Raw genomic sequence first — 27,704 nt, 5'->3', positions numbered from 1 at the left:
GGAAGAGCTTTCCTCCAGAAGATACTCAGTGTCTTTCCCCCTCATCTTGCCTATTTGTGTGCATCCATTTCCCAATACAACTTCACTGGGCTTATTTTAATTCCAGGCCACAAATATTCTTCCCCTTCTGCCACACCTGAGCCCGTGCCCAGCTCCTGGGGGGAGGGTGGGAGCCCCTCTGCATCCCACTGCCAGGGATAAGGATCCCACAGTCCCCCCCCCATCCCCTGCCCAAGGGAAAAAGCTGCACAGAGCCAACAGAGGTGCTCTGGAAAGCAAGAGGGACATCACCCAATGGAAGAATAAATGCTTTCCACATATCCCCCAGGAAAAGTTGGTAGCACCCAAAAAACTTGGAATATTTTAATCTACATGTTTCCAGTGATAACCATTAGATTTTTCCAGCACTGGCTTTGGGAAACCATGACTGATGGTAGAAATCCCACCTATGGAATTACCTCAGCATTAATACCTTTCCTAGGAGATGCCTTGGATCTTAATGATGGTGCCCTGAGCAACTATTGCTTGTTTTTATGTTTATCACATTTAGTGGAAATTGAAACACAGCTGAAATAAAACAAAGTGGTGTTCGTTCTGCCTAATACATTTGTTAAATATCAATAAAAGCCACTTGAAATGATCGACTGGGTAATTAAAAATAGAGATGAAAAAGTGTAAAATTACTGTTTATCTAAGAGAGCTAAAAAAAGTTCACATGAGAAATATTGTCAGAGTGCAAACACGAACTGCCAGACCTACCTTCGCTGGTATCAAATTCTGAATAAAAATACATCCATTAAACAAAGGTTTAAAGATAAATTATTTAAAAATACATCAATAAAACATTAAGCAACGCTGCTCACTAAAGAAATACAAGGCCAGGCAATCATACCTTCCTTAGCCATGATGAAATCATAGAAGGAAAAAAAAAATGCATAAACCTCTTGATGTAGCTCAGTGATGTATTATTTGATAGGAAACACTTTCCTGCGAGTGTCCATTAAGTGATGCTTACACTGTAACTCACAGTCTATGGCATCCATATGAATCTCAAATGAATTCACTCCTATCACTGCTGGTTAAATGAATACTGTGTGGATTGGGGCTGTTTTCTGAGCAGATGCAATCTGTTCATGTATGATGAGCTGTGTCTGAATTGCAGGGGTTGCAGTGGGCTGGCTACAGGAAGGTGCAGAAAGCAGCACGAGAGGTTTATCCAGCGGCACGAGGAGAGCGGGAACCCGGTGCATGTTCTGAGAAATGGGAGGGGAAAAGCAACGGCAGAACACGGCACAAACCAGATCTTAGCAGTGATATTAAGAGCAACAGGAATGCACACACAAAGAATAAGAACTGTTATTGTGTGTTGACAGGAGAGAGAAACAATGCACCAGAGCGTGAGGGAAAGGTACTGTTGGGAAAAAGAATTCGGAACAGAAGGGAAGGGAACAGCCTTCTGGTGGGTAAAGATTAGGGAGTGATCGAGGACATGTTGGAAAAACAACCTGTGAGGGAGACTAATTGTGAGCAAAGATAAAATAATACAAAGACCTGAGAAAACGGCAGAAACAGGTAAAAACTTGTTTCTGAGAGAACAGCACAGGGCCATTCTACCATCCCAGGCCAGGGATTCTCTGAGAATTGGCCACAACAGGAGGAGGGGAACAGAAATCAAACAGGTCTGAAACACAGGGAGAACCACCTGCTTTTTCATAAACAGCCAAACAGAAAGAGTCACAGAACAGCCAAAGAGTCAGGGCTCAGTCCCACAGAAAGCCCTCCTTTAGATTCAGCCAGCCTGCCAGGGGAGCTAATCCTGGAACCAGCCATGATCCAACCCTAGAAAGGATCCTCAGAACTGCTGCTGCCACTTGTAGCTCCCGCTGCTCCTTCTTCACTTCACAGTGTTTCTAAAACGGATCGTCTTGGGCTTTGAAGAGTTTACTCAACAGGGAGATGAGCAAAGAAGAAGGAAAAGATGTTAAGGTTCCACTACTGCTGGGGCTCGGGAGTAGGACTGGTTTACTTGAGCTGTCTGCCAGAACCAACACTGCACCTCTTAATGAATGGATCGTCTGGGGGATTTATTCCCCATAAATGCTGGCTGACATGGAGGCAGAGCAGGGAGCCCAAACAGGCTGAGCCACTCTCTCCTTCCATCAGTGCAAACACACACAAGACTGAACTACAGCCTGAGATTGGCACTTGTCAGCAGATCAGTCTTTGTCCTCTTGTGCCCCGTCTGGGCCATGAGTCATTCCAGTTCTACCTCAATCTGCAATAATCAAAATCAACGTATTTACAGCAAAGGGGGAAAGAAACACAACACACATACAAGAATGGTATTCCCTCTTTCCTTATTTTCAGGAAGAAAAGGGGTACAGATATAGTATCTTTCCCCCATGCTTCCATAAAAGCACATTTTAAAAAATTGCTTTCTGCCTTTCTTTTTTTGATGTTTTCCCACCTTCCTGTTAAGGTAGCTCCTTTCTCAGAGAGACACACACCAATTCTCCCTCAGGATGAATCTCCTTGCCAGAACCATAAGGAGAGGTTTGGAAATTGCCATAAAATAAAGTCTGTTCTTAAATAAGTACTGTTTGATACGGAGGCCAACAACTGAAGAGCTGCAGCAGTTTGCCTGGATGTCCCTGGTTCACAGTCAGAACACAGCTCTGATGGGCTTTGTTCCCTAGGTTTGGAGATGGCAATGCTGGATCATCCTCTGATGGATGTGGGGCCAAAGCACAGGGTGTAGGGCCAATGCCACGGTCCTGAATCCCACCAAAACCCCAGAGTAGAGACACCCAGCTTGGGCTGGCAGCCTTTTTGTACAGTTTAGTTAAAACTGTCTCCCACCACATTTTAAAAATACATAACATCATTGAAAAACTGAAATCTAGAAGGGGGAGGGGAGGAAAAAAAAAAGATCATAATTGTGCAATAGTTAATGTTACATTCAATAGTAATTACTTAACACACACAAAGCTCAATTACATAACCTACAATTCTCCCACTTTGTGTAGGCTCCTTTGCTTCTACTTTAAATAAAAGAAATTCTTTTCATTTTGTCAAGAAAACTTTTCTCTACCTCACTACTGCATGACAAGGGAACAGATGGCAATTTAAGGGGAGAATTTATGAGAGCCACAATCTTAATGTTGCATAAAGAAAAGAAAAAGACTCGCATCAAAACCACTGACAAATGTACTTGCTAATATTAATGCACTCCCCATTCATCCAATATGCTTCCTAATTGCTTTTCTGTACATAATAATGTGGCACCTGCTGCTCAACATTGCAAGCGCATCAGGATTTCTCCAAAGTCAAACAGCTCTGCAACTGGCCCTCTCCCAGTGATAAATGTAGAGCACTGTATCACACACAGTTCCTGTCAGTGGCATAATTAAAATTTTATACTTACAGAAAAAGATAGTAAACAATCAGTTCTTAAATGGATTCACAAGAGGAACTCTTGTTACAGCCAACTTTATAATTAGTATGCATCATGTAACGCTAATATATCCATGACAAGAAAATAGGAAAAATGTAGGAACTCGGTTGTTCTCTTTAATGCAATGTTAAACTACACACCAAAAAATGAAAGCAATCAGCCTATTGTTATTTCAGTCTTCTATTTCTGCTCTTCATTTTCCATTGAAAATAGCTCGGCACATTTTGCACTGGAATGATGGTCGCTCCCCAGTGCCACATCTCTGGAATTTTCAAACAGCCACTAGGATGGCTTTCAGCTTTATGATGTTTATTCATTTTAATTTTACATTAGACAAAAAATGTCATTTATTTTTCACAGAGTCCGGGCCAAAAACGCACGCAGTCTTTATTAGCTGACAAAACTCCCACTGACAGAGACATCCCAAACATTTCCCTGGATTTTTGTGCCGATGCTGGTTGTGCATCATCCCAAATGTGACAGGCTAGAAGCAAAAAAAAAAAAAAAAAACCAACAAAAACACAAGAACAACAAAAAAAAGAAGCCTCCACATGAACTGTCCTAAATGAACTCCCGAGCCTGGCCATATTAACACAGAGATGCCACATGCTTTCTGCTTCACAGGGAAATATCCTGTATGTGTCCGAGATGGAATGCACAGATTTGCATAATGCGTGGGGACCACGGACACCTCGGATTATAATCTGAATATTTATGATCCCTGCATCTATATGCACCTTACAGATATTTTTGCTTACAAATATGCTGTTCACACTCCCACGTGCTCATTCAGACCTACACAGTTCTGATTAGTTTTCTAATTGTTTATAAATTATTTGATAGAATAATTCTGGCAGTATGACTGTATGAGAGTCTGCTCTCACAAAATCCAAACACTTTATGTGTGCAAGTCCATACTAATTTAGTGCTCCAGAGTTTATGCATCCCAATATGTATTTTTTTAACTAAATCAGTGGTTTGCATTTTTAAATGCAAGCTGGGTACTATAGTTAAGAAACTTTTTTTTTTATTCATGGCTTCTATTACCTCAATTTGTAACAATATTTTAATTCTCTTCTGAAAAATGGGGTGGGAAAATTATCCTGTAGCCTATTCAAAGGAACATTTTCAAATGCTGTTATTTATGATGTTACCAGCCGAATGCATAAAAGAAACGCTTCCATCCTTTTTCAAGAGGAAAAATTTGCAAAAATAATTTTGAGGGGAAATTTTTTCCAGATCCAAAAATGAAAAAAAATATTTACTTTTTACCAATCTCAGTGAAATATAATCCATGCTTGGAATGTGGGTAGGCAGGGAGACAATTCCAGATGCCCCCCATTTTGACAGACTGTTTAGAAAGGAATAGTTCAGATCTAAAGCTCCTTTATCTTCACTTGGTGTGAGGATGGGCCTGCCAAAAATTAAAATATCCTTCCAAATTCCTGCTCCTGGGTCCCAGAGAGGTGAAGGCTCCTGAGCTGGGAGGTAACACTGAGGTCTGAGCCACACCTGCATTTCCACGGGGTTCTTTTCAAAACAAGAATGGGGGGAGATTATCTCCATTTATAGCGCCAACATTTTCATTGAGAGTGCTATTCCTTCAAAGGAATATTGCAGAACATCTTTTTAAAATGTTCAGCAATCTGAAAACATGAATAGCAATGAACCCATTTCTATCTAAACATCCTCAGTGTCGGCCCAACCAGAGCTATCAAAAGCTTCATTCTTACCAGCAAGTGAAAAATCCTCAAGTCAGGCTCCTATCACTCAGTTCCAGAAATGGCCCCATTTCAGGGGTCAGAATCACAGCGTCAAAACAACAAAAGGCAAATATTTATTTTTATTCTTTTTTAATGTAAATTCCCACGAACAAGATGGTCACAGGGTGTAAAGAAAACCTGGAGGTGACCTCCGGGATTTTTTTTCTGAAGATGAACAGAACAACTGCTGAATTACAAAGGTTTGGGGAAATCTATCATTTCAGCCTTTGCCAATGTAAAAGAAAAACAGAGAAAAAAACCCCAAACCAGCACCCAAACACAAGCCACACAACATTTGCACAAGTGGGGCAAATTCAGGCACCAACTGAACTCCATTCAGAATAATTTTGATCAGTAAATATGAAGAGATGATTCCTTGTCACCACCCCACTAATCCTGCTCCTTCTGCTGCTGAAACTCAAACTCCCACTGTTTGCAGCGATGCAGAATCTGGACTTCTCAAAAACCCCCTAAAATCTTCCTAATGTTTTCTATATTCTTTGACAGGAGAAAAAATGCCTGTTTCTCTCCATCAGTGACAAAGGCTTTTCCTGGTGAACTGGAAGAGGCAGGGAATGGATTCCTGTGTAAATAACAGGCAGTGGCACTGAAGTATTGGCTATTCCCCCCCTTGCTTTACCAGATCCCTCTCAGCAGGAAACATTATCCTTTAATGCAGATTTCCTGGATTTCCAGCAGAATCCCTCACCAGTTCCCCACACAGTACATGAAGGAGTCAGACAGCACTTGCAATTGTATTAAGCACCATTTTAGATTAACCCAACTTCCATAACCTACCTAATATAACACATAAATATTAATACATTATAGTTATTTCCTCTAATTAGCTTTTCATTGTTTTAACCCAAGTGCAGGCTCACATCACATTCTCCAGCTCTCTAATCCTGGATGTACTGGGCACAATGTGATAAATGGAAACATGTTCTAAGCTAATTAAAACACAGCTAAAAATCTCAAACCGAACCCCTCCGTCCCTGGCAAGGACCATTTTTTAATTCTGGTGATCCCACTTCATGTCACCCAAAACTTCTGCCTCTGGAAAAAGCTCCAGCTTGCAGGGACTGTGGCAGGGACTGCCTGCTCAGAGGACGAGCTGCTGGGGCTGCTGCATCCCAGATATCCTCTCCAGAACCATTCCAATTCCGGGGCCCAGCCTGGATTTTCAAGGCCTACCCAGACATGCCAGGCTGAGATTGCAGCAAGGAATATTTGCCCTTTCCAAACAGGACCTTTCCTAACAGACACACTGGTGGAAACTCCTGTCAATCAGCTGTGGGCTTCCCAGAATTTGCATTTTCCCTGGGATATGACTGTCTGGCTTAGGCAGACTGACCAGTTTAAGCTGGGGCTCAGTTCTTCACCCAGCACCTGGTCAGCTTGAGCAAAATGTCACATCCACCTACATTTTCTTGTTTAAATCTGTTTATTAACAAAAAAATTCTTAATTTCCTTAAAAAATATATATTTAAAAATAGGAAAATTTTCAGCCCTCTTGTTTGCAGAGAAAAACTGAAAGTATGTCCCAAGTATGTATTTCAGAAGGTAAAAAAGGAAAAACCCCAACTCCAACAAATGCATTCATTTACAAAAAAAAAAAAAAAAAAAAAATCAGGTGATTTGCAGCCCTACCTCATGATTTTTTAATGCTTGGGTTTCCAACAATGCAAATGCTATCATGAATAATAAAATTTTAAAGCAACAACAGTGATGCCTGTGAAGAATAGGAAACCCAAATTTTTTGGCAGAAGGGCCGGGGGTGTGGAATATTCTGTCACAACTTATTAGAAAAGTCACAAATCTTGCCACAGTCAGGGCAACACGAGACCCATCAGTTCACAGGAAGTTCAAATACCTCCAGGATATGGGTAACAACAGATGAGGAGAAATTTAAAATTAAAAAAAAAAAAAAAAAGAAGTGTAGGGGGAAGAGAAACAAAATTAAATAGTTCAAGTGAGTGACTACATAGTCATTCTACAGAAATATAAATAATCTCTTGCGACTTCTCTCAGAGAGATTTTGTAAAAACATGAAAAATTTGTTTTCTGTTTTTCAAATGTTTCCTTACAAGTATCTTCCCACCTCATAAAGTATTTAAAGTGCTTCATTTTACCTCATGCATATACATACACTGAAGTTACTATTAAATGTTAAGCATATACCTAAAGCATTGCTAAAAATGGATATTCCTCCCAAATAACAGCGTTGGGCATTCCTAAATCCCCTCCTACTACAGAATTAAAGGGAAGAGACCTTTACTTCCAACAGCTTTCAGGAGTAGCTGGAGTAGAGAGAAGACTTCCCAGCTAATCTTTCTGTCAGATCCATCACAGAGAAAATGAAGGGTGGGATATACTCCCCAAGTCCACTAAAAATATGTCATTAGCCAACCATATTTTAGCATGCCAAGAGAAAAAAAAAGCAAAACCAAAACCACAACTTTAACAGATTTTTTTAATCCATATTAGTCACAAAGCCTTGAAAAATTCCAGAAGAACTATGACTTTCAAAGTGGTACAAAACTTGTTGTAAAATTATTATAACACATGAGGAGTGCAGTTATTTAAGGTAGAGCCTTTCCTGGCAGTGTTCCTTGTCAAAACAAGCAGGTCCTCCTTAGGTAGCACACTGATAAAATAACTATGCTGTGTTTCTCAATGTAATACGGACAAGAATTCAGAAAAAAAATGTTTTTCATATCATTGTTATTAAATCCATGTTAAATGTATTATGTGCTCTATGTCATTTTCTACCAGCTCTGCCATTAACTCCAGAGCAGCTGGTGCTCACTGCACTGCACTGGAATATAATGAGCTCAGATATTGCTCACAATTCCAGAGTTAAGCTGAATACACCCCCCAACTAGAAAACTAAGCCTGATTTCTACCTAGCCAGAAGTTAAAGGGAAAACCTGCTTTAATTTAAAATCATCAAGGTTTTCAAAAAATATATAAATATATATATATATATGTACAAAAGCAACAACGAAAAAAAAAATCACAACTGAAACAACTCCAAATTTGTTTGCCACATGCACCACCACAACAAATCATTTAGATGTGGCTGTGCCTTTCTGACTCGTGTCATGTGGCCCCTATAGCGTTCAAAGTTGAAAACCCTCAAAGTAAAGGCCGTGTGTGGTTACTGGTTTGCTACAAAGTGCTGCTATATGGTTTCTATAGCTTGGGATTTTAAACATCATTTTATCAGCTATCATTACTGCTGGATGCAACTCAGGGAAGTCTTTAATGCTAATTAATCCTCCTCACACTTGGCTCCTTCAGCTGCTTCTACAAAGGAGACAAAGGCTAAAAGTCCAGTGCCTACAAAACAGCCAGGACAGGGAATTAGGAGTGTCCCTGGACACCACAGATCCAGCCCAGGACACAGGCTGGAGACAGAAGGAGGTGCCCCAGCATATTCAGGGAGCACAACACAGCTCCCATTAATCCCAGCAAGAAAACTGGATGTAGAGGTTCAGAGAGAAGCAGTAGCTCCCAGTTCCACAGGTGGGAAACCCTTCCACAATAATACCTGTGAATGGCACAGCACAACTTTGTCCTGAAGGACAACTCCTGATGCCCTAAGAAGAGACATCATTCATCAGGAATCCTGTAATACCAGTCTCCCTCTCCATCTTCCAATCCATTTCTTGGGGTTCATGGTTCCCAAAAGGGCCCATAGAGGGATAAGCACCTCAGTTGAGGATTCTCCTTGAGGCCCCAAGAGCTGCATTAAGGCTGCTCCATTTGGTCATGGCTCAGTGTGTGACAGGGACAGGAGGAGCTGCTCCACACTTGGTCCTGCTTGGATACTTCACCACCTAAGAATTCACCTTGGACATTCATTTCAAACCAGACTACACATAAAGTAACACTGTCTTTCCAGGATCTGGCCCCACAGGGCCCCATGGATTCAGGGAAAGGGTTGCTGTTACAGGCAGAGCATGACTGCTGGGGGAAGGAAGCTTTTGTCCCTGGAGAAGAGTTTATGAGAGTAGGGAAAGTTATAGTGCATTTAGGGTGGGAAGTAAATGTTTCATGACTCTAAAATGGTACATCTGTGCATAAGTATACACACACACGCACACACACACACTGGAGTTTGTAAAATAAATAGCTGTATTTCCTTCTGGATTGAAACCCAAATATCCATCCTTCCCAGTCATAACACGTGGAGCATCGGGTTCAACCTTTTCAAGTGGTTACTGATTGTGCACACCTCAAATTGTAGAAGCACCATGGAAAGTGCTGTTACTGCTCTGGATTTTGGAGGAACAGTCAGCACTTTGAGCAAAGTGGCACTTTCTGAGAGCACCCAAATGAGGTGTCCCAAAACCGAAGTCACTGAACACATTTGCCATTCCTGCAATTCCAGCATCCCTGGGCCAACCTTACCTGATCCCAGTGTGCTTAAAAACTCCTGAAACACCTCTCAAATGTGGCATTCGAGCTCATGGCTCTTATCCATCATCATGAACTCATTAAGATTTTCTGTGAGTCACTCCAGCAGCTTCCCTGGCATCACCACCAGAAATTAAAGTGTTCTGCCCTTTCTCTGATGGAACTTCACAACTCTGCCTGTCCCCCATCCATCTACTCCCATTCCAGTGCATCCCTGGCAGCAACAAGAGCTCTGAGAGCTGCAATAACCCCAGACTGCAAGGCCACAACCTCCTCTCTTCAAGTCCTCCCTTAGATCCCTCTCTGCCCCAATGTTTATAAATAATCACAGAATTCCTTACAGCCAGATGGGTGGAATCTGGCCTTTACTATATAGACACATATAAAATATTCTTTAAAATGCAATGTGCACAAAAATATAAGGGAAGGAGGGTTTGTAAGGAGAAAGAATGTTTTATTGAACGAGTTGCTAGAGTTTGAAAAAGTGGATATGTTTGTTACTTGGCTATAGCAATTCATTTGGTAAATAAGATTAGCTAATCCTTCCACCTCTCCCATCCAGAGGGAACTACAGCAACAGTCCTTCTGGAAAAATGTTTTACTGACCCCCTCCTCTGAATGCACTGAGCTGCAAGTTATGTTTCCTGCCACAGAAAGAACCCACAGCAGGAAACAGTTCCTCAAACACACAAGGCAACCAACCTCCAGTTTGGTTTAAAAATCTAGATGATGCTCAAGTCACACAGGGGAAAAAATATGACAACAGCCTTTATAGAGTATAAGCCCTCGATAACTGGAGGGATACAAACATATGAGCACATATTAAAAATATACACCTGCATATTACCCATATACACATATAGGTGCTCAGCTCATTACCTAAAGTGACATGTGGGAATATTACAATAATGATGATGATGAAGGAAGGTATATTATGCTGTGGGGAGAGGGCTTTATGCATGTTTTATTTGCCTGAGTTACGGCGAGTTGTGACTGGTGGTGACATTTGGCCATACTGCAGCCTCCAATAAACATAAAACAAAGCCTACACTGCCCCTTTAAAGGCGTGTTTTCCATTCATTCCACGGGACTGAAATGTGTCCTAATGCTTCTGAAGGGCTTTAATAAATATGAGGACATATAAAACGCCGCTGATGACAACTGCTAAATCACTTGGAGCAGCTGCAGCGCCGGGCTCTCTTTTGAAATGCGTTCCGTGGGGTGATTCCCTCAGAGCAGGGCAGTTCTCCCCTGCTAGTGCAGGATGCATTCGAGGGGCAGGCTCAGTGTTCATTGGAGTGTGAGTGGCCACGCTGCAGTGCCAGACCCACGTGTGGCACCGCTGTGCTACCACGGCAGGGCCGGGGGGGAGCACACCCAGGCTGCTCCATTCCTCTGCTGCATTCCCTCATTTCATCAGCCACCCTTTCCCCTCTTCTGAGGGCTGAGCAAGGCTTTAAGAAAGAAACGGGGGTTTCGTCTCTCCGTTTCACCCAGTGCATTATCATTGTAACATTAATCTTGGTGGAATGGGTTTCATTTTATCTGGTTGCATTTCATGGCTGTGTAAAAGTGTAAAAAATGCACTTTGATTTTCCGAGGGAACATTAGCACCTAACATTAGTAAGGGTAGAAGTAAAGCTCTTGTTCTAAATAAATTTAACAGGCATGCTGACATCAGAGGCAGGGCTGTAATAGTTTTGCATTAAGTGATGATTTTTTCCTAAAAAGATGCTCTGTGCCAATAGGATAAAGGGCTGCTTCAGGAAAGGACACTTTCCATTTAAAGAAAGTCCAATATATTTTTATTAGTAGAGGTAGCAACGAGTAATTTCTTTCAAAACAATATGCCATAGTTTATACACATTCTAGTGGCCATATTTTAGAGATATAATAAAGTAATTGGGCATTGATAAGGTCCTGAGTATAACACAGAAGCCACTAAAACACAACAGAGGCCTTTCTAAAAGTTAAAAAATGAAAATACACAAGTATTAATTAAGGAACAGCAGAAGCAAAAATCCTCCATTAAATATGTTGCTGGGGGGGTCCCTCTGACTGTCTTGAGGTCAAATGCTGAGGACTGTGAACAACATAAACCATTCTTTTTAAGATTACAAACACAGCCTCAAACACTCCGTTAAACTTTCCAACCACTGGCAAAAAAACTTTTATCAGCTTTATGTGTTAAAAATGAGAGTTTTTTGTGGCAGGCCTCTCCAGATCAGTATAAATTCAATCCAATTTAAGGTACAGTAACGATGTGGGCAGTCTCAGACTATTACTTTCAATGGGATGGAGTCCCTAAGGATGACATAGACTTAGTCCCATTGAAAGTAATGGGGTAAGCAATCACATGCCATTACTTTCAAGGAGACTCAGTCTATACTATCCATAATAACATGGTAATATAAATCTGGACTGACTCATCAGCATGAAGAATGAAAATGTAAAAGAATGGCAAAGCTGCAAACGTGCACCCTGAGACAAAAAACAGCCCCTCGGTTTCTCTGCATCCATAACTCATCCATGCTGGAAGTTTATTACAGGAGAGGAGCAGGAACAGGCTAAAAAGGCACAGGAGCACAAGGTGAGGTGCTAAACCAAGAGGAGGCTCCAGCATTTCATAGTATTTTTAGTCATCACTACCTCTTCCTCTTTCTTCCCCTCTCCCCCCCCCCCCCACTTTTTTTCCAGTTCTGGTCCTTTAAGTCCTCAATTTAATTTTTTTTTGTTTCCTAAATCCAGCAATATGAAAAATATTTGTTCATGGAGAGTGCCTCTCTATAAAGCTTTTCTTTTTTTTCTCCTCAGTGTACCACACAGACAGCTACAAATAGCCTCTGCAATCTTCCCCTCTGCAAATCAAAGACATTAATAATATATTAAAAGGATAGATAATTCTGAGCAGGTGGACAGGGTGGTGATTGATCCATTACTGTGCAAATACCTTGGTAATGGCTTGTAAAAACTTAAGATCCACAAAACAAAGATATAACAAAGCTCCACCATTAGGACAGACACATTTATGGCTAGTAAATTTTATCCAGATTAATAGAAAAGACCAACTCAAATCCTCCTCTTGATCTCAGAATAATGCTCAGGTTAGCAAGGCTCAGGAGGAAAAGCCACTGGGAAGAGGGAAAGCAGATCCCCCACCTTGTGCCAGGGAAGAGGATTTCTTCCCATGGGAAGTTGCCACAGGTTTGAGCAGAACAGCCCAAAGCATTTCTGCGATGTTCTCACAACACCTCAAACCCCTCTGCTGACCTGCTCGTTTCTTGGCAAAAAATAACTCCAATAAAGAGCTAATCTGTCTAGTCTGCATATGCCAACTCTTTATTTTCCATTGCCTGCAGAGTTAAAAAATATGAATACAAATGTTGATGTAATATATATTTATACATATATGCATTAGACCATTTCTTCCCCGATGGAGTGACAGAAAAGAATTCCTGTGGCTGCTGAGCAGTAATTGAGAGCATTGAATCTTTGCATTCCAGAAATTGTTTCAAGGATAAAAGCTGGATTAAATCACAGGCACCCTAAAAGTTTGGGTAAGAAGCCCAGCTAGTGTTCCTCATTTCAATTTTCTAGGGAATTACATGGCTGTGACGCAGTGAATCAGAGTTTAGTGGTTGTCAAGTTATAATTGTCAAGGAACACTCTAATCCTGCTGAAAGCAGGATGGATTTTGATATATGGTACAGGGGCATAAGTGATGTTTTCCAGCTGAACTCTTGCTCTGAATCACACAAAAAAAAAATTAACAATACAAAAATCAAATTATGTAAAAACATAAGTACATAAAAATAAATGTTTTAGAATTAACTCAGTTGTTCTGTAATGGTAATTTCTGTTTTGTAGGAGAGGGGGATAGGAGCTAAATTCAGTTCAAGTTCAGGTTGAAAATGGGCTACGACCCTTAAAAATAAATTAAACACTTCTACAGACCAAGAAAAAAAAATCTCACCATATAAAGTGTTAGAATTAAACTACAACCAGTTGTAACTTTGAACTGTTTACTCAAATCTCTATCACTGCATATGTAAAACACAGCTCTTAATAGAGAAATGTGATTTTTTTAATCCCTAAATATTTTCCTGTCTGTTTGTGCACCTGCATCTTTGTAAACAATTTTTAAGTGCTGAAAAAAAAAAAATAAAAGCTTTGATGTGCAGGATCACATTTATAAAAACAATTTGTGCTGAATGTATTTGTCGGTGGCAAAGAAATATTTTAAACATTAAACCACTGCACTTTCAGGTATAATTTCATAAACAATAATTAGTCATGACAAAGGTAGCATCATGGAAACTGCCAGCTTGCTTAGCAAATATGCTATAGCACATATATAGTACAGACAGCTGTACTACTCACTTGTGCATTGCATCACCCCATAAAATTAGACTAAAACCTTATAATGCTTTAACAATCTTTTCTTATAAAGTTATTTAAGTGATTGCACAAACAAAAAACCCCTCAAAGCTAATTTTCCTGGAGCGTTCCCCCTCCCTTTTTGTTTTTAGAAAAGAAACCAAACCAAAACCAAACGGGAGGTGCACGCAAACCCTTGGAATACCAACACCTTTCCTGATAATTCTGATGATTTATTTTGGATAATTTACGTTTCCAAACCGTGCGCCACGTTCCAAGGGTGGTTATGTTTAATTAGAGTTTAATATTGCCTTGGATTTTAGCCAGAGGTGGTGTTTGATGCTACACCCAGATCCACAGGCACGAGGAGCAGCAGGGACTGTCCATCACCCCCCAGGAGTAACCCACTGTACTACACCCAGGTGTATCTTCCACCTCCTCTGCACCTGCTGGCAACACTCACTTCCTACACTGAAGGGATACAGGTTGTAGTACCAAACAGAAACCCAAGTTATTTTCGGTTTTGGGGTAGATTTGGAGTACGGTAATAATAAAAATAATAATAAAAATAGGAGGGGCTTTTTGTGGTTTGTGTGTTTTAAGTTCACAAAAAGAACGCAGTAAATAAATCATTGATACATTAAGAATGATTACCAGCGTGTAAAGTGGAATTTGAATTACCTTAGATATATTACCCACAATGCTTTTCAAGGCAGCAGCTAATTAGCAGGAGAAAGGTCATGCAAAAAAAAAAAAATGTGATTAGAAGAGGTTGAAAGAAGGAAAAAAAAAAAAGAAATAGCCACATATTTGGCCACAGCCCAAATTTCCTTTTTGCCACTGTAACTGAAAGCCATCGCTTCAATATTTAATGAAATGCTTATGTTGCAGCACCTGGTCACATTGTGAGCAGTGCCTAAGCACTGCCTCCCCTGTGGGTCATTACTGCAGCCATCTGAACGGGGGCAAACTGCTCAGCCACTACAATAATGCCACTCTTTAAGAATCTACAGCTACAAAACAGCAGGAGACAGAGTTACTTTGGCTCTGATCTTGGGAAAAATGGCTGGGGGCAAAATGCTGTTTCCTCCCTTCAGAGAGTGTGGAGTTCGCAATAATTCTGGGAGTCAAAGCCCAGGCACCGGCCCCAGCCTGGCTGCCCTGCTCTGCTTTGCCTCCCTGCGCAGGAGCCTCGCAGCTCCCGGGGAGAGATCCTTGTCAACAGGAAAACAGGAGTTCACACTCCCCTGCTAATGATCCGATGCATCAATAGCTCCAACAATCACAACAAGCAGATGTCCTAAGTTAATATAGACTTTCCTGGGATTTTACTTGTGAAACAGGGCTTTAAAAGGCATTAGTCTTTTGTCCTCACTAGAGATCTGCTAAATCCTGGCACCAATTCCTTGGGTATGTGAACCCCAGCCTAATGGAATTTAATTACTTTAGTGGTATTAATCATCTGTACAGTAGAGCAAAGAGTATTTTATTACCACTTTTAAGGGTTATCGGCACATTTATTTCAAATGAACTGTCAAACTGCATTACGTGGAGAGCATGCCAGGCTGGAATCCTGCAGCACAGGTGGGAAGACATTTGCTGCTTAAAACTCTTGGACACGAGGAGGATGCCTCTGCCTCACACAGAATGCAGTTTATTTAAGATTTAAACCAAACCATCGATTTGGTGATTTCTTTTCGCTCGTATCGGTTTTTGTCAGCTCCTGATTTCTGGGCTGCCAAGGGTGCTCTTCTCCGAGGAGAACAGGAACACCAGTTGGCACCAAATAACCTGTGACACTATTACAGGATTAGTTACAGAACAGCAATACCAGCCTTGTCCATTATCTGGCAACAAGCGCTGGCTCAGTAGCACGAGGCTTTTCTAATTCACTTAAATACATAAACCCCTTTGCATTCACACACGTGGAAAAGCAGATTTTCACTGGGTGTAGCTTCTATACTGTCTTTGGGGGGAAAAAACCCAAAACCATATTCCTAAAAGATGCTCACCAGGTCATCAAAAGATGCCTGTTGGTATGAGTTTACAGCCCCAACAACCTCAAACAAATCAGGTAAGACCCTGGTGCTCATTTCTGTCTGCTGGGCATGTTACAGCATATTTTACACACTGCAAAGTTCCAATTGTACCTAAAATCCAGCAAAAATTCACACCTGTTGAAAGACTTGTTGTTTACCCCTTTGGAGCAAAGTTTCTTTTTGTCTGGCCTCCAGACTCTGCCCAGGTTTCAGCCCTGTCCTACACCTGGTTAAAGCACATTGTTTTACACCCCCCACGTCTCAGCCATTCTGCACTGAGCAGCAAATGAGAGCAATTTGTGACACAAGATACTACGACATGTGGGAAAGACACATAATTAGTGTCAGAATGAATGCATTTGCTTTTTAAAGCCTATTTGTCCTAGGATTTCAAATGAATCAAGCTGCTATGTCTCTCTCAACAGCTCCATACTGCTGTATAATGAATTAAAAGCTAGTGTTGCTAAAATGTGCAAGCTTCAGGAATAAAAACTGTATGCATCTCAAAAACAGGGATGAGGGGATCTTAAAAGGCTCTAAACTCTAATGTAGCCTATTTTAAAGCCTTCCAAAAAACTAACCCATTTTACTAAACAGAGAATTCTCAAGTGAAATCACCACTTTTCATGACAGATTACCATGAATTTACAAAGCTACTTAGAATCTTGTTTTTTTAAAAAGGAAAACCTCCGACTTTCCCCCTCTTGCCCCATATGCCTCACTCAGGTTTCAGTCCCCAGCACTGTGCACGAGCAGGGCACACAGTGCCATCTCAGTGCCCCAGACAGACAGTTCTCTCTCAAATCTTTCTCATCCATCTCTGTTTCCTTCCCCTGCTGTCCAGATAGTCAGAACCACGACCTGTGAGGGAAGTGGCACAGCCAAGCACCATCACAACACTGTTGTGCCAGTGTCCCACACCCAGGGACAGCTGGGACCATCCTTTAAGAGGAAAAGGGGCACTTTAGATTCTTTTCTGTATTTACTCACTAATTGAAACTTTCCAAGACTTATACCTGCAAGGTGACAGTCTGTGACTCTGACCACAGGCACCCCCATGAATATCTTATTAGATAAAGGAAATCAGTTCTCTTCTATTTTACCAAAACCTGACTCAGAAAACAAGGCAGGCTCTCCTTGTGATTACTTGTCCTTTGTTTTCCAAAGCCATCTGGCCTATATGCTACACCTCTTCTGCCAAAATATTGATGCCTTTCTGTATTTTAACCATCCCCAGTGGATTAAAACGACAAGTGTGGTGCCCACCAGAGTCTCATCCCAGTGACCCTAAAAACGAGTTGGGAAGTGCATTACAGAGATCTCAGAAAGCATTTTTCTTCCAGGCACTTGTAATCTTGATTCATTCCCTTTCTATTAACTGGGGTTAGTTACCACAGAAAAACTACTCTTTAACAGGACATGAGGTTCTTTCAAAATTAACATTCTGACTAAGCCCAAGCACCCAGGCTTTGATGAGGGGAAGAACACATTAGTGACAGGGGAAGAGGGAGTAAGCAGAGCATCTCTGCAGCTGCCTTGGTGCTGTTGGTGCCAAACATATCCCAGGACAACAGTAATGCCCAGCAGGCCCATCTGACAACCCCGTGGACAGTTCTGCCCACAGAAACCCCCTGCAGAACCAGGCCCAGATACCCTCCTGATCTCCCTGTGCAGCCGAGTGTTCCCAGCTGGGAAGGTGCCATGTATTCCCAGCCCCAGGCAGCTGCAGGGACAGCCACACGACCTCAGGAGCTAATAGGAAACCCCCGTTTTTAAATGCCACTTTATGATTAGGTAACAGAACAAACAGCCCCGTGTTGCTGCGAGATAAATGTCTGGAAAGCAGGCAGAGATACAAGGCACAGCCAGATGCCTCCAGTGACCCTGAAAGAATGTTATCTTAATGTGATGCACACCTTTGACTGCCTCGTTGTGTTTAATGCATGAAGTAGCCTCAGACACAGGTCCGGGAAGGGTTGTGAGATATCCCACACAGCAAGTACAGCGCTGGACTAGCAACTACTTCATTTCAATATTTACAGAGAGATTGCTGGCCCGGGGAACCAGCCAGTTTTATCACTTGATCTGAAGCATCCCGTGTATCACAGCTCAGGCCCCACAAACAAATCTCCTAAGGCATCCTGCTTATGGAAAGAAGGGCAGCATCAGACTTAAGATAGGAAAAGGAAAACATACTGTATTTTTTAAAGTGAAGATTCAATTTTAAAAATAAGGAAGTTATTCATCAGTATAGAGACATGGAAACTATGCAGTAAGCCCGATCTTGTTCTGACTAAAGCCAAAAGGAGTTTAGTAAAAAGGTGGGAGAACTGGGCCCGAGTTTTACATTGGAGACCAATTTTCTCCCGTAGCAGTTACTGGAAAGAAGAAAGCCCGTTTCTTTTTCAGGAAAAAAGGGCACGTTTCTCGCCTTGTTCTCAGCATTTTGTCGTCACTCCAGTGAGTGTCTGGCCATCACTTTTCGCACCCGTGGGGTTGCACAAGCTAAACGCGGGGAATTAGCGCTGTGAAGTTCAAAGTCCAGCTCTATTAGCTTGCAAAGGAGCTGTTAAAAGCAGCGTCTGATGCGCCAGGAGTGTCAGGACTTGCATATAAACCGAATCCTACAAAAACGAGCCCCCGTGGAAGTCAATGGGATTACTCACAGTGCAGGGAGTTAAACATGTGCATACATTTCGGGAAGCCTCATGCCGAGTACAAACACCCCTTAATGCTCTGCCTTGCTGAACTTCCCCGCAGCATTTCCGAGCTGGCAGAGGTGTCCCTTCACTAAAACCCCAGAGTGGGGCCAAAGTTTGCTGTTGTAAAGCTTAGCCACAGATGCTTTTAAAAGGCAACCTCAGCCCAGTGCTGCCCAAAAGCAGCTGATGCAAGCAGTCAGCTGGGAGTTTGCAGGGCTGGTCTTTCCAAAGCAGTCTGTCCCTTGTGGTTCAGCTCCAACAGTTCTTCCAGGCTTCTCCTCCCAAGAACAGGACAAAGCAGTGGTTGGTTCTGTAGAGGCTCTACCTTGCAAAGCTTCACCTGAACACTGTTATTATCATTTATTTCCCCAGCACCAGAGGTGTGCCCCTCATCACTGGGGGACATCCCACAAAGCAATCCCATTTTCCTCAGATGTCACCAACCCAGTGATCTTTTTCCATCTAATACAAGACCTGGCTGATTACTAATATCAATTAGTTGTGCAAGAAAACCCCAGGCTACAGAGAACTCTTAGCATGTCAGAGGCTCCTCTTAGACAGAACTGCAACAAACTCCAACAGGCTCCATCCCTGGAAGTGCCCAAGGCCAGGTTGGACAGGGCTTGGAGCAACCTGGGAGAGTGGAAGGTGTTCCTGCCCATGTCAGGGGGTGGAACTGGATGAGCTTTAAGGTCCCTTCCACCCAAACCATTCCATGATTCTGTGATTCCAAGAATGCAACACTCCCAGGGAACTGCAAATGCTTTGCTAGCATTCAGCCCCATTTAGATTTTGCCACAAATAAACTATTCTCAATCAAGATATCTAATAGACTAAAAAAAAAAAAGTTTATAGTTAATGTAATCAGAACTAAGATTTTTAGAAAGGAAGTAATTTTGCAAGAAAACAAGCAGTCGAAAATAAAACAGCTCCTTAAGATTAAGGATCAGCTTCGACCTGATTTTCCAATTTCTAATTAACAGTAAAATAAGGAATGATAAATTAAGAATGCTTTGATGTTCTTCACAGAATTTTGAATTATTCTGAAGTTAAATCACATAGTGATCTCTCACTGTCTCCAAGACACTATATTGGAAAGTAATTGTTTCTCACCTGCCAAATGGAAAAGAATATTTGCAGTCACATCACAGCCGAAGTTCTGACCAAAAAGGTTCAGATTAAATTTCGACAATCAGGTTCTGTTTATTAATTTCTTTAGCAGATGCATTTGTTTTCTAATGCAAAAAAGTTTCAGATAGATGTGTCTCTTCCAATTTGTACAAAGTGTATCTTCACACTCCCAGCTTAGCTCTGCACCAGGACAGACACACAGCTTTGATGGAAAATATGTTTGGGAAATGGGTAAAGAAAAAACCAGACCAGTGTGTCCACAGAAACCAGCTGACCTGGGCAATGGGAGCTGGGGAATTATTGAAAAGTTGGCACTTTGGTTGCAGACCTTGTGGGCTCCAGTGTCTGAAAGTTACAAGGAAAATAAATACAGGCACTCCCTTTGGAATTCCTGCCCTTTTAGGGACTCTGTGGTACTACAGAAACGTGAGGAACATCAAGATGTGACATTGAACATTTCCAAAGAAATGCAGACAGGACAAGAATTCCTGAACACTCTGAGCACCTTCCCTGGTAAAGAGCCCAAGGATCTTCCAGCTTCTCAGAAAAATCCAAGGCTCAGACAAGCAAGGATGGAAATAAATGCAGATAAATTGTTTTTTTGAGTAAAGGCAGTATGGAAAAAAACAATCAAAAGAAAAAAAACCAAAACAACACAGTATTAGAAATGTGGTTCCCTGAGATTAGTTACATTGATTCCACATCTACACCACCCAAGAACAGCACAGATTTGAGCATCCACACCGGGAATTTATGGGCATAATACAGTGATGGATCTTTAACCAACATTAACTGGACAATTCCTGCCAAAGAAAGGGGGGAAGGCAGGTCTTTATTCCTCACTGAAAACACAACCTCTGCCAGCAGCAGGGGAATCCACCTTGCATTCCCAGCAAGGTCTCATCCAATTCCACACACAGACTGAAGTGTTCCTCTTAGTTTATCCTGGCAAGGAACCCCAAGGTGTCTGTCCTGAGGGATGGGACAGACAGACCCTGACCAGCTCTAGTTTCCCAGTCAGGGTTCCCATCCAGAGCAGACCAAGTCAGGTCCAGAGGATCTTTGTCACCCCTCCCTCAGTTCCCATCACAGCTCCAAACCTTGGGAAGCTCACTTCAGATGCCACCCTCCAGGGAATTTTCCCTCATGCTTTTGTGCAGCCCCATAGGCATCCAATGCACTTAGTCATACAATTAAGGGTGATTTTTTCCCTGAAACCAAGCTTGATTGGTGAAAATGCAAATAACTTGGAAAATTGCATTTCTGTGCAACAGATGTTATTCTTACTGTGTTCAAATACTTGGTTGAAATATAAAGCCTAATTTTCTCTCTCAAAAAAAAAAAAGAAAACATAACAGCTTCTAACAACAGCAAACTGTGATAATGAAAGTTCTGTGGAATGCGTCACCGGATCCCATTTTGGAGCTGTGCAATGCACAGTGGTTTTGTCTCCTGATTACCAAAGAATGAGTGTCACCAATTGATTTTATTATTATATTAAGACTCCAGTCACATACAAATTCAAATCCATGACTGAAGACCTGCTGATGGAATATGACCACCCTTATTCTTGCTCTCTTAACAATCTTGAAGGGAGTTGCAGCTCTCCCTTGTAATGCAGAATATCTGCAAAGCCCAACTTCTCCATCAGACACCATTTCTTTTGGAATATTTAAAAAAGACTGTTCTCTCAGGAACACCCCCAGTTTGAATTTTTAAAATAAACAAACCATATATTAAAAGAATGTCAGATAATCATGAAACAGAATCCTCTATTTCAAATATTAAGAAAAATATTAAAAAGCCAAGAATCTTTGACATAAGGGAAAAAAAAAATCCTTCTTTGCTATATCTCCTTTCCCTGTTTGCATGTCACTGTGAGGCTGGGAAGAGCCTGGCCAAAGGTACTTGGTGCAGATGAACACTCAGGACTCCAGATGTGAAAGCTGATTTGAAGAGACAGAAGTTGACAGTCTGTACAATCAGTTATTTAGGGATCTAATTGAAATTGCTGATACAAGCAGCCTGTCACACTGCATAAAGAACCTTCACCATTAACAAAGATCAATAACAAATCAATAAGATGAAAGTTGAATATGTGCTCCAGGAACAGTAACAAAGCATCAGGAACCCACAGACAACCACGAGGCTTTTGCCAGGTTTCATCTCTGGATTTTGCATCACTTATGGAGTCCCTAAAATAACTGTGCCTGACAAAAAACCCTGTCTGTGTGTACATCTCTAAAGAAATGAGAAGTGTGCAGCTCCTTGCTTAGTTAGCTCTGTCTGCAGCTAATTAGCATCCTGGATGTCTCCACAGAACATGTGTTGGCTCTTTTCTCCGATACAGGCAATATCTGGGCTTTCATGTTATTCAGATGAGATAAATGCTGAACTTGGCTCTCACGTCCCCGTTATGCTAAAGAGGAATTTCTCCTCTGCAAAGGCATCCCCAGCCCTGCAGACTCTGCTTGGGTGTGTGACACAGCCAGGGAAGTCAACAAAAAAGGTAAATAAAAGCCACAGGCCACCATAAACCACTGAAATGTTCATATGTGCAAATAAAATACTGACGTTAGGCTACTTCTGGAATTTCTTACATCCATGACATTGCTACTGTCACAAAAGCTACAGTTTATATTCCTGTTTCCCTTCATCCTCACACTGTTTTGTACTCCACAAATTTTGTTTCTTTGGGAACACTGAGAAGCACTGCAAGAGGGAGTGAAGTACTATATTAAAAAAGAAGTCAAATCAAATCGGTTCAAACATCAACATGAACACATTGGTTTGGCTGGAAGTTGAGATATTGGGATACTTCCTTGCCATTCCCAACCTAAATAAGCTGAAGCATCAGAAAACCTGCACTGGCACTCTCTTAAAATTGATATTTTGAAGGTTAAGATGATTTTTAAAAAGTTTCCAAAGACCATACAAGAATCTGTTCCCCTGCACTGGTGGCACCTGGGAGGTGGGATCCTTTTCAACTTGCATCATCATGGATACAAACAGCAAAATTATCATTTTCTCAATCAATAAAACCTCACACTCTCTGCACCAGGCTACAAAGCACAAGGGTATGAAGAACATAGTTGAGTGGTACAGAAAAAGGAAGCACCATGTGAATCCCATGGCTAATATTTCCTGTGCTGTGTAAATCACACAACAGGAATGAGCTCATTAGAATCCCATTTTTGGACTTTTTTTCCCCAATAAGCCTCATTTCTCCTCAGATTCCACGTTCCCCAGCACGTGACAAACCCGTGCTTGAAGGAGGGAAAGCTCAGTTTCATTCCTTTATTGATCTATCAGACAAGAACTTAATCAATCTTCTTTATAAGCTATTAAAGCAGAGCAAGAGGAATGAACTCACCTGATACATTCAGCATTGATTGCTTCTTTCTAGGAACTGAATGTCAGCCTTATCTGCCACTACAGCTGTGATTCTATTCCTCAGAAACAAGTTTTTCCCCTCATTAGCTCCCCAGAAATAGTGCAATTAAAAATGTATTTGAGACAAAACAGAGAATAGAGCCAAAATTAAGTGAACAACACTTTCATTTAAGTTTCATTAGTTAAGTGTGTTCCAGAGAACACAGGAAGATCCAGGCAGGTTAAGGAACATCTTCTAATGAAATATAAGCTAGTCCATCCTGTGACCACCCCATCACTAATTCCAGGGGAAACTCTGCATGCCAAGCAACTCTGGAACCCAACAACAGGAATTTCCACTTTACTGGACCCATCAAAACTAAAAGCAAAATTAAAAAAAAGGCAGCAAACACACTTCCAACCAAACTGAGAGTATTCAAGGGACTTCCAATATTCAAATTATCATTTTAGGTCAAAAAAGATTCTAAGTTGCTGAACTGTGCCAAAAAAAACCTTTGTTAACAAGGCAACCTTACATGACATGCATTTATGTCCAGAGTACCTGCTGGGAACTGTAGCTCAAGTTCTTCCATTGAGATCTCCCACAAGACAACTCAGCAACTACATCACCCTCACTCCCTTACCTAATCCTCCTTTTAAAGGAGTTTAAGGGCTGTAGGAGGGCAGGTGAATCATGGGAAGTGTAATTTGCAATTACAGAGCCTAATTCTGAATGGGGAAAAGATGGTAAAATCACAGCTAAATGACCTCTGTTATCACCTCAGTTATCACCTCTGTAATCACCTGGTTTGGGGTGTAGCACCACAAAACAAACCGGGCTCTTGTGGCAAGCAAAGGTTCTGATGTAATTGGATTTATTTACAGGTGTTCACCCCACCAAACATTGTGCTAGTTGGCAGCTTTTATGTGATTTGAAATGGAGGCAGTGATCAAAATCAGAATTTCCACTGGATGGAGAGCTTGGGGGTTTTCCTTGCTTTGCCAGGAGTTAATGCTCTCGTAAATCAGGGTTGGAAACTTATGATAGCTGAGAAACACCTCTAAAGTTACCAGTGCAATTCCTTAGTCACTCTTCCCTATTGCTGTATTAGACTTGTTATGCCTTCATTTACTACAAACAACCTTTAGGATGCAAGACACCGGAGCTGGAAGAGGCACAACTGCCACGTGTCAACAACTCCTCCTGGAATCTCAGATGGAACAGAATGGAAAGCACTTTGTCTTGCCAAACAGTAAAATAAAAACGTTGCTTTGGAGCTCTTCTATTTTTTTTTTTTTCCTTTCACTGGAAGGGAAAAAACAGCCTTTGCTATTAAGCGTGTCTATTTTCATGGGAAATCCTTCCATTTGCAATATCTGCATATCATGTTTAAATATCTCCCCCAGGAAGATATACCACTTAATAATGCTCCTGTTTATTTATTGCAAAAATCAAGAATAGCTGGAAGTCCATTATGAGAATCTTTTAGCAAATTTAATTAATTTGTAATTAATTTTATTGGTATTTATGAGAGAAATCTTTAATCAGCATAATTTAGACTGAAAATTACAATATTAACTAATATTAATTAAACAACAATGTAATAATTTCAATAGTTTTAATTATTTTTAGAATAAATTACCTGCTAGTCAATTCTACACTGCTTTTGAAATTAATTAGCCAACTTAAGCATGCTCTGTAGCAAGGGTAGAACATGATGTCTAAACAAGGCAAGAAATGCTGCTTCCAAGTGTCAGCTGGGCTGTCACAGTTTAAAAAACTGCTTTTTCATCCTAATTTTAAAGAAAATGTGTTCAGCTTAAGCTTGGGGGCAAGATGCTTTTTAATCCTAATTTTAAATAAACTGTGTTATGTTTAAAATTGAAAGCAAGCTTTCAGATAGTGCAGGGCCTTGGATTTTGGAGCTGCCTTTCCTTTTAGTCCCTTTCCAAGTGGTGACTGTATCATCTCTCATTGATGGAGCTGAGTTAGTGTCACCTCAGTATTTTTACACATGCTTGGAGTGAAAAGGGGCAAAAGAGAGACGTTTCCTCTCCAAACTTAGCAGGAGTAGCAGACAACAAGGACCTGTCAGGTTATCACCAGTGCATGTGATAGAAAAACGAGTTTCCTACTGAATTCTTGCAGCTGGAGCAGCCCCTTCTCCTTCTCACACCACTTCCTCTGACATGGGACAGACCCAAGAAACAACAGTTTGCCGCTGAAAATACAATTAATAGGGAAAATGTTGGACATCCTATAGCCATGAAGTGCCCCGGTTCAACTACTGATGGCTGTAAAGCTGCAAGTTCCCTCCTGTAAGCCAGAAGTTCCCTTCTGTAAGATAGTTTGCATGGCTTTCCACCTTTGGACTCTCCTTGGAATTTTCCAAAAAGCGAGAAAGCAGGTGAAACCCCAGTGTTCCTTCTGGTTCTTAATGCTCTGAGTTTCACTGTGACAATGTCAGGCCTCTCAAACGCCAGCTATAACCAGTAACAAAAGGACAAATCTTGTTGCATTCAGCACTTCCTTTCCTAGGCACTAATAGTTTGATCCATGAGGAAGAGCAGGGTATGGATCCATCTCCCTGCTGGCCCAGAGGAGTTACAGGCTGGGTTTGAACCCTGGCCTCCCACGACATCAATGTGCTCTCATTGATCTCGGGGTCACCCCGGTGAGGACCAGAGTGAGTAAATATTGCAGCGTTACAACAACTTCCCCTCAGCTGTTTGTGCTCTGGGTGTGGAAATCCACTGCCTGAAAGTTCTTTAAATGTTGCCACGGTTTTCAAAAGCAACTGCTCACTTTGGGAAGCTGAGTTTTACCCGCTGAACTCGGAGCTCCTTGAAGGGATGAATTTCAAAGGGCAGCTTTGCACACTCTGAAACTCAGACCATAGGGGTTTTTTCTGTTATCAGGCCAGACATTAAACAGGTTTGGTCATGGCAAAGCTGTTACAGATACAGAAAGCAGAATATAGAAACAAACAGTGCTCAAAAGGTAAAGTACATTCTCAAAGCAATACATTATCTGGCAGGGGAACTGTCATCATTATTTCCTTCAGACTTCCTCAACAAAACACCTCCATGACCTTAAAGGAATTATACAGAATTACTCCAATGAATACAGACCAAGTTCCCAAATGTATTTTAGCAACTACAGTTTCTTAGGGGCTTTGGAAATTCTTAGAGTGTGTTTATTTAGCCCTTTAAATTCCTGAGGATCTTAGGAAAGCTCTTTCCGAGTGTTGCAGGATGGGCATTGTTCCTCTGAATGTCACAGAAGAGACTTACAAGAACATGGGATGTTTTCCAGGGAAGAAGTCCAACTAAAAAGCTGACCTTTAAACAGAAACTGCCCGTGGTGCAGAGGGTCAGGTTGGCACCCACAGAGTTAAACTGACTAAGTCTACAACAAAGGGAAAAATATTAGCATTGCTATCTCTGTAAATGACATTAGTAGCAAGACTGAATTATCTTCTGAATTATTTTATTCCAATTATATTTTGATATAATTCAAGGTCTAGTGATTTTTTTAATGTTTGCAGTCCCCTAGTTTAATACCAGAAATACAATCAGTCATTTGTTTCTCAGACACCAAGTGGCTGGAATAGTTTTTCCATCCATTTGAAAAATATACAATCTGTATTTGCCTTTAAGTATACATTAGATGACTGTTGTAAGTGATTTGTAATTGTTTTTAAATTGTTGAACTTATTTTAATATGTATTTGCAATTATATAGTTATTTAAATGTTCATGTTATAAGCAGTTTTTTTGGATTAGCAAATTGTTCATTTGTCTTTTGGTTTTTAAAAAGGGTAAATAGGAAAAAGACTAAAATGTCCTTTATTGGAGCACTTTTATTATACTGCTTATTAAAAATCTCCTCTGTAACAACTGACAATATAAAAAGTTGAAAAGAGACCTAGAAAAATATGCAAAATGATGCATTTGGAAGTCCAACACTCCTTGTTTGTGGAAAGGCAGTACAGGGGCCAGTTCAAGACTTGGGTTTTCAGTAGTTCAGTGTTCTGAGTTTCCAAAAGTTCCTCCAAATACAAAGGCACATCTGTTCACATGAAGGTATGATGTTAAAGTACCAAAGCAGTGACATGCATATTGCTTAAATTAGCTTTATTTTGGTTTACCTTGATGAGAAAAGCTGTGTGCACAAAGAAATTATGCATTAATTGGGTGAATTGGTACAAATTTCTGTGTGAATGGACATCAGTGTCACCCAGAAAGCCCAGCACAGAGACCCAGCTCAGCCCAGCAAAGCCCCACATCAGGCTCAGCCACCCAACCCTGCTCCTGAGAGATTCCAGTAAAAGTGAAAGAGAAGTGGTAAGAGACATCCTAAATCAGAAAAGGAAACAAACATTTCCCATTCCTCAGGAACAAAACTTGTTTGACCAAGCAAACTAAGCAGGAATCGTGTGTGA

The sequence above is a fragment of the Chiroxiphia lanceolata genome, chromosome 3 (assembly GCF_009829145.1).
Source record: "Chiroxiphia lanceolata isolate bChiLan1 chromosome 3, bChiLan1.pri, whole genome shotgun sequence".
NCBI classification, from domain to species: domain Eukaryota; kingdom Metazoa; phylum Chordata; class Aves; order Passeriformes; family Pipridae; genus Chiroxiphia; species Chiroxiphia lanceolata.
Note: the sequence above shows the minus strand (reverse complement) of the source record.